Genomic DNA, 7,736 nt, shown 5'->3' with positions numbered 1-7,736 from the left:
TACATCTTCAAATCAGCATTACAATGGAGAAAATTGATTAATGTTACTCACAACAACAAAAATGACTCGTACAAAGGACATCAAGCTAAATGCTAAAGTTAGCATTACTAGGCCTGTTGGCTTTTCTCGCTGAAAAGGTAAAAACTTGTCTCTGGCATCCATTTTGCGCTGAATAAAGACAGAAACGGCATTTCTTTATGATTCTGTTCAACGACCAAGGCAAGAGCTATGCCGGTTTCAACTGAGAAACAGGTTTTCCACCAGGCGGCGCTATTCAACACTGTTTTCATCGTGGCAGAGGACAGAAGCGTATCTCCAGGAGAAGGGTTGATTTTATAAATATAAGAAATGGTAATAGTGAAGTACACTTTAAACAAGCACAACCCATGTTTTATCTCTGCTATGAGTTCAAAACACCAGTAAAACAGGCCATAACAGACAGCCTACCAGCTAGCTAATAAACTACAGCATCCATTTCACATCCTCAACGATCCATTTATCTTTCACATAAACTACATGAATGGTTGTATTTGATAATGATAAAAATGATATCTTGAATTCTGTCAAACCGAGGAGGCCGAGGGATACAGTGCTTGTCCACAGAGTCAGAAGCTTTTATGAGCCGTTGAGGTAGCCTACCTACTGAAACTTTCTTCGAGGGTACATGCTTACTTGCAGCATGCAGGAAGTCCAAACAAATCCACCTTTGAATCCCCACACATGGCTTTTAAATTATTAAAATGTACCACTTCTCCTGAAATGGAGGTACATGTTGTTTATCCACATCAAGTGTGTAAACCTCTCCCCCTGCGCTCCCTCCTCTCGTTTCTCGACTTCATGGGCCCCTCTGAAGAGGAAACACAAAGACTCCACACAAAGCCAAAGCTTGTGCATGACCCCAGTGACCTTGGCATGCCCTCCTTCCCCACACTACACACCCTACCTTTAGCAGCTTTTCACACCAACATGGATACGCTAACTCACACACGCACAAGTGAGCAATGACATGAGATGCAAATAAAGAGATTAAAAAAACTGATATTAACCAAAAACCCAAGAAACTTCCATTGAACTACATTTAATGCACAATTACATTACATGTTTTTGTATTATTTAGGAGGAAGAAAAGATTTTGATGTAGTATGTAAACATGTATGTAAACTTGTAAAGCTTTAAAACAAATCATTCACTACCATATATGGAAACAAAGCTTCAAAACAACCTGGTTTCAATTCTTTTTTTTGTAATGTCACAAAAACCCACAAATTTACATATAATGACTTTCTCTACAGCAGTTTAGCTACAGCTTATCAGTCTTAAAGGCACAGTAACGAAAAGAGATAAACAGAGGTTGGAAAAGGGTCATGTAAAAATGAACCATGACTGCTTTTCGTATATAAAATCAAGTAAACATCATAAGTAGACCTCAGGGAAATTGTAGGATATGGGCCCTTTAAAAAATTTGGTTGATTAATGTGTATTTAATTTCTTGCATTAATGACATCACCACTATTTTGACAAATCCTAAAAGCTCAAAAACATTTAAGATTTTTTTCGTAGCAGTAATGTGGCCAGTGTGGCTGCAAGGTTTTATTTTATTATACTTCATTTCTAAGAGCTGCAGCCTCAGAAATGGCCACAGAATTGAATTAGAAGGGACTGGAAATTGTTTATTTCCAGGGTGACACAACAATAACTTTGTGTACAAAACCTGAACCACTGAGCAATAGAAAAAGTAACATAGTCTAATTAGTCACCTTTTTATCCAGTTTGCCACATCTGAACATGTTCTTATATTTGGAGAAAGCCAAAGGATCTCAATCCACAATGTTTGTTGCTAACTGGAATTCACCCAATGTGTGTTTCTGTCCACCCCTCCACTGTGAGAAGACAACTCAACGTTATGGGTCTGAAAGGATGTTTAGCTGTCAAGAAGCCCTTACTGAGAACTGAGAACATTTCCAAATCAAGCAAAGAAGCGGCTGGAGTTCTTAGAACAATGAACTGGCAACCCCAGAGTCCAGACCTCAACCTCACTGACTGCGTTTGGGATTTCTTGGATCGTGAGAAGCAGAAAATGTAACCAACTTCTAAGACTGAACTTTGGAGGTGCGGAAAAACAGCCCTGCAGATTTCTTTGGATAAGCTGAAAGCAAGTCTCCTCAAAAGAATGGAGCCTGTAATAAACGTAAAGAGTGGATGCACTAAATACTGAAAAAAAACAATATTATGTTTAGTTGTTGAGGATTGTGCGTAATTGTCTTTTAATTATATTTTCTGCTTTTTTTCTGGCATTGCAAAATAAATAACTTGTACAGAGTGGTTCTTTTGACTAAACATTAAATAAACATTCAGTCTCTGTCTTTGGCACAATATTGTACATCACTCAAAAACTGTTCTGAGGTCCAAGAGTGGCCCGATTTTGTTACTTAGTATTAACATATTAATGCCATGACAACCCACTTCTGGTTCCCTAAAGATCCTTTTAATTGATGCTTCCTTCAGGAAGCATTTTAGTAAATGGAATATGAGACGGTTAGCTTCCAAGTAATGAATAGTCAAAGAAGCTCCACATAATTAAAGGTTCTTCTTTGAATTGTATCCACATCGCACCTCTCTTTACGGCACATTCTTACAACCTGTGTCATTCAGATTCCTAATCAATCAGCCTGATTGGCCTGAATAGTCTTGGGGGGGGGGTACTCAAACAGAGGTCGCTGTGGATGCTGTGGATTGGCTGTGACATGCGTAGAGTGACCCCCCGTGGTGGCTCCGAGTTCCGCTACGCTGGCCACATGATGAGCCTGATCACACCTGCCAGGAACTGACCCAGGAGTATTATTTCCTGTCCACTCACTGTCTGACCTCTCTTTCTCTATTTTTTGCTTTCTCTCCATGAGCCCAAGTGATCCTCCTCTCTGCTTGCTCTTTCTCTTATTTTCTCTTTTTCCACTCAGTAATGAAACTCGCCATTCTCTATCATTGTGTGTATTTCTCTTCATGTGTTTATAGACACACAAACACACACACGCACCAACAATACAGTTTCTTTAACAATATTATGAGCTAAAAGGCTCAAGATAACATTTTTCCACTGGTACACTAAAGTTTTCTGTGCTTTCCTCATTGTGCTTATCCAGTATGTAATCATTAACCCTGCGTCTTAACCCGTTGCTCACAATTATGTGTCTGACTCAGAGTGAGGTCAAATCAGATCCTCGACTGCCCGCTAAAATAAATCATTGACAAGCGTGACACTCAAAGATGACCAATGAGATGTTTATTACACCACTTTTAGATAGTATAGACAAGAAACTCTGCATTCCAACTCTGCTGACCTGGGACATTCACACACCAGATCATGTTTTTTATATTTCTGTAAATAGCCATATAAAATATTGCATTTTCAATTATTTTATTTTTTTACAGCATTTTAAAATGTTAGCTTTACATTGTGTGGACCTTCATGATGAATAAACCAATAGAAGTGGTTTAGTGTTACTAAAAAAAGTCTTGTCACATTAACATACATTAAACTCTTTCTGCAGGCATCCTAGAGGCAAATCCGTCAGCAGAATGGAAACTGATTGTTAGAAATTTTCTCCTCCTGTTCCTTTTCTCATCATACTGCCACCTCAATGAACCTGTTTCTTCTCGCTCAAAGCTCCGAGGAGCGTATCAAAAGCAAATGAGACAGAGGCATCAGTGTTCAGAGAGACACTCAATTTAATGTGAATCAGGATAGCCTTTGTATACTTGGTGATAAAAATAAGCGTACATGATTAACAGTAAAAGATATGAATATCAACTCTGAGATGAGGATATGGTTTGAATCATACATTTACAGATTAAGGAAGTTGCAGCTGAGTGGGTCACAGACAAAGGGTACAGGCATATTTTGAGAATGTGCTGTGCTAAGAGAAATTATATGAAGTTTCAAACAAGACATTTATGGAAATGCTTTTAACATTGGTGTACTTTGCAGCAGGAAATTCTTCTTTTTAGCAAACTCCTTTCAATGATCAAATAAAATATTTTCCCCACAGGTCTGTTATCAGATTAACTAGAACACTGATCTCTATGTGTGAGATGTTGTGACTGTGTGTTGAGCTGCTAGTGAGCAATGAGGTCATGCCAAGATAAAATGGACAGCACAACTGCAGTTTTCCACATATAAAACATTGTGTACAACTGCCACAATAAAAAAAAGCATTTCAACACAATAAAAAGATATAACCGTTGACTTCCTTGCTCACCTAAAAATATGGCAATCCAGCATGCTTCTAAATGGGGTCCAGAAGTCTGAGACCACACTGAAAATCTGGGATTTTTTTTTCATTGAAACAACAATAAATATATAAACAACAGAACAATGCAGAATTTTGAAAAAATTATAACAATTTGCAAGTAAAATGCAGAAGAAGTATTCAAAATTCTGTGCTATTTCTGGGTCACTACACATAGAAGCAACCCTATTGACCATGTTGAGGCCTTTGTACAAAAAGAACAAATTTGTTTTTAGTTTTAAATCTTCTATTGAAGCTTTTGTTCAGACAACTCTCAGGTGAATCTGATCTACTCATCAGTGGCTATTACACAAATTTGTGGAGTCCATGGCAGCTTTAGTGCACACTGCCATTAAAGCAAAAGACACACTTAAAGCTTTCATCTTTGAAAGAAAATACTAATTTTGAAACTCATGTTACAATTTCAAAGCTTCCTTTAATTCAAATTGTTATGCTGATGATAGAATTTGTAATGAAAATCTTTCTAATAAATTCGAAAGGAAGGGAAAATAGAAGCATTTTCACTGGTGGTCTCAGATTTCTGGACCCCACTATATGTTCCATCAATGTTACTGAAGCATTAAAAAACCTCCAAAACAGGTGGAAATTGCATTTTATGGCTTCTGAGAAAAAGGGATTAAAGCTAAGCATGTTATTCCATCTTCTTACCATTTCAGAGATACAGGGCTTTGTTAGGACAGCGATGAAATAAACATCGGCTTAACTGTGATTAGCAAATATGTTCCTGCATCATTTAATGTAGTTTCCTCAGTTTAGTCTCTTGTGTCTTTCCGATGGTTCGAAGGGTTTAATTGCTTTAGACTATCTCTCACTCTCTCTTCTCTCTGTGCAACCATTCTGCTTGACGTCTGAATGCCAGAAGGTGTATTTCAGCACATCACTAATGAGAAGTGAGTCCTGCCGTCTCTCTTTTACCTCTGTTTTTAGTTTGAGCAGTAGTCCCTGCTGTGTGACCCTTGACCTTTGGACAAAGCATTCCCTCATGCTGACCCCCCTGTCCATCCTCCTTTGTCACTACTCCCTCTCATTTTCTCTTTTTTAACTTTTGCTGTCTTTAAACTGATATCAAAAAATGTATGAATTAAGCAACTTGCATTAAACTATATTTAGTAGAACCTTTCAGTGTTTCTCTGACAGTCAGAATCAGAATAAGGTCAGAGAGAGTTTACTCAGATAAAATCTTATCAACTACAAGGGTCTGTGTGTAGACCTACACTTCATTTCCCCTCTCTCAGAACTGCTGTGCTGTGTAAAAGTCAGAGGTTGCTCTTATTTATTTAAGTTCTAGTCATTCAGTACGAGTTATTCATTTTTCAGCACCGGGAAAAAAGCAGAAAACATATGCAAGAGAAAATGACACTGAAGCCTCAACAACTAAATATATAATTTTTCAGTATTTATTGTGTCCACTCTTTGCCTTTATTGCAGCTTCTAATCTTTTCAGGAGCCTTGCTTTTCAGTTTTTCGAAGAAATTTGCAGGGATATTTTTCCACACATCCGAAGTTCAGTCTTAGGAGTTGGTTGCCTTTTCTGTTTCTCATAATCCAAGCAACCCAAACACATTCAGTGATGTTGAGGTCTGGACTCTGGGGTGTTCAGCCCATTGAACACCAGAGGCTTTTTTTGTTTGATTTGCAATTGTTCTTTTTTTGTCTATTTCTTTTTCTAAGTATTGGTTTTTTGACAGCTATACATCCTTTCAGACTCATTGTGTTGAGTTATCTTCTCACAGTGGAAGGATGGACAGAAACACCTGTGGACTTTTTCAGATCTGAAAAAAAGTGGAGCTTGATTTTCTCCTCTCTCTCAAAGATGAAAGCTTCAAGCACTGTCTATCTGATGGTGACAGTTTTGTTGGTCTACCAGATCTTGCACTGTTGTTAGGCATCCCGTTTTCTCTGTTTCTTTCAATAATTGATCGAACTCCCATTTTGGAAACTCCTGTTTTTACGTATTTTCTTCAAATTTTCCCTCTTCTTTATGTGATTGGATTATACAATAGATTATTTCATGTCTAATCTTCTCACTAATTTCTTCTGAAAAATGAATAACTTGTACATAATGGCCATTCCAACTGGAAAAAATTAAATAAGTAAAGGGTGGCACTTTTCCTCATAACGTACTAATAGTTTAATAGTGATTATCAAATATTTTATTGTAGTTACTTAAGGAATTTATTGTTGTGTAATGTGCTGTGTTATACATTCTGTAGTGTGTGTGAATGCGCTGAAGTTGTATTTTAGGCTGCCTATTTGTGTTTACCCCTACATGGTCATGTTTGTCATACCTGTTCTGAATAATAAGTCTTAAGAATATTGTCTGAATAGTGAGAAAAAACAAGAAAAAATAATCACATCTCTCATCCCAATTTCTAACAATCCCTAAAAGCCCAAAGAGCAATTTGAGGGTGTTTGCTGAGATCCATGTAGGAAAGGGCGTTGTCATGTTTCTAAGCACACACACTCAGACTTGCTCTTTAAGTGGTTTCTGGGAAGATGGAAGCTTGCACTACATTTTGCATTTGCAGGGAATGGAGAAGGAGCGTATTTAATTAGCGCATAGTCTTCCTTTCAAAATGAGGTGCTTCTAGGATTTGCTGTATTTACAGGTAATCCACAGTAAAGTCCCCGATCTGCTAAGGAAATATATTTCTGTAACATCACAGTTAAAAAAGAAAAAGAAAAAAAAAAAACTTACAGTAAAAGTCATGATGAATGGATGAAATGCTCAGACAATTACTTGGAATAAAATCTCTTTACATTAACCTCCATTAAAAGTAAATAATAATGTTTTTGCTTTATCTTGTAAGGTTGTTGTTTTTTGGACAATATTTTTTTTGTGGTAACACTTTACATTTAGGGTCGCTAATCAATCATTAAATATATAATAATCAACTATTAGTTTCCCATTATTTAGTTATTAGTTAACTCTTCATTAAGCATTAGCTATTACTTAGTAATTGATTAAGCACTTATCAATTAGTAATTAAGTACACTGTTAGTTGATAAGTTAGTTTGTCGTTAGTTTGTGGCTTACTTACTCGTTATCTGTGTGCTAATTGCTGCTTATTACATTGTTAATTAACTAATAAGTATTTTTCTTCATATAAAGAAGTAACGTGATAACTTACTAGCACTTATGTGTTAATCCCGCGAATTATCTGTTAATTAACTTTCCATCACCTCCATATATTCAGTTGCTTCACTTTTCTCACTTTGGTTGTTGCTCATTAAAGATGCTTATGGTCGCACACAAATTCATGGACGGTTTTGTTATTCATCACGTTCATCTTGGCATATCTGTACTCATATCTGGTAGGAGTGCATGTAAATTTGGGCATAAATGCTGGATATGTGGCTAATTAACCAAAACTATTATCAACATAATCTGTAATTGCTAAAATAAGAACAACAATAGAAAATTTCAAT

This window comes from Colossoma macropomum, unplaced genomic scaffold (genome assembly GCF_904425465.1).
Source record: "Colossoma macropomum unplaced genomic scaffold, Colossoma_macropomum, whole genome shotgun sequence".
Taxonomy (NCBI): Eukaryota; Metazoa; Chordata; class Actinopteri; order Characiformes; family Serrasalmidae; genus Colossoma; species Colossoma macropomum.
Note: the sequence above shows the minus strand (reverse complement) of the source record.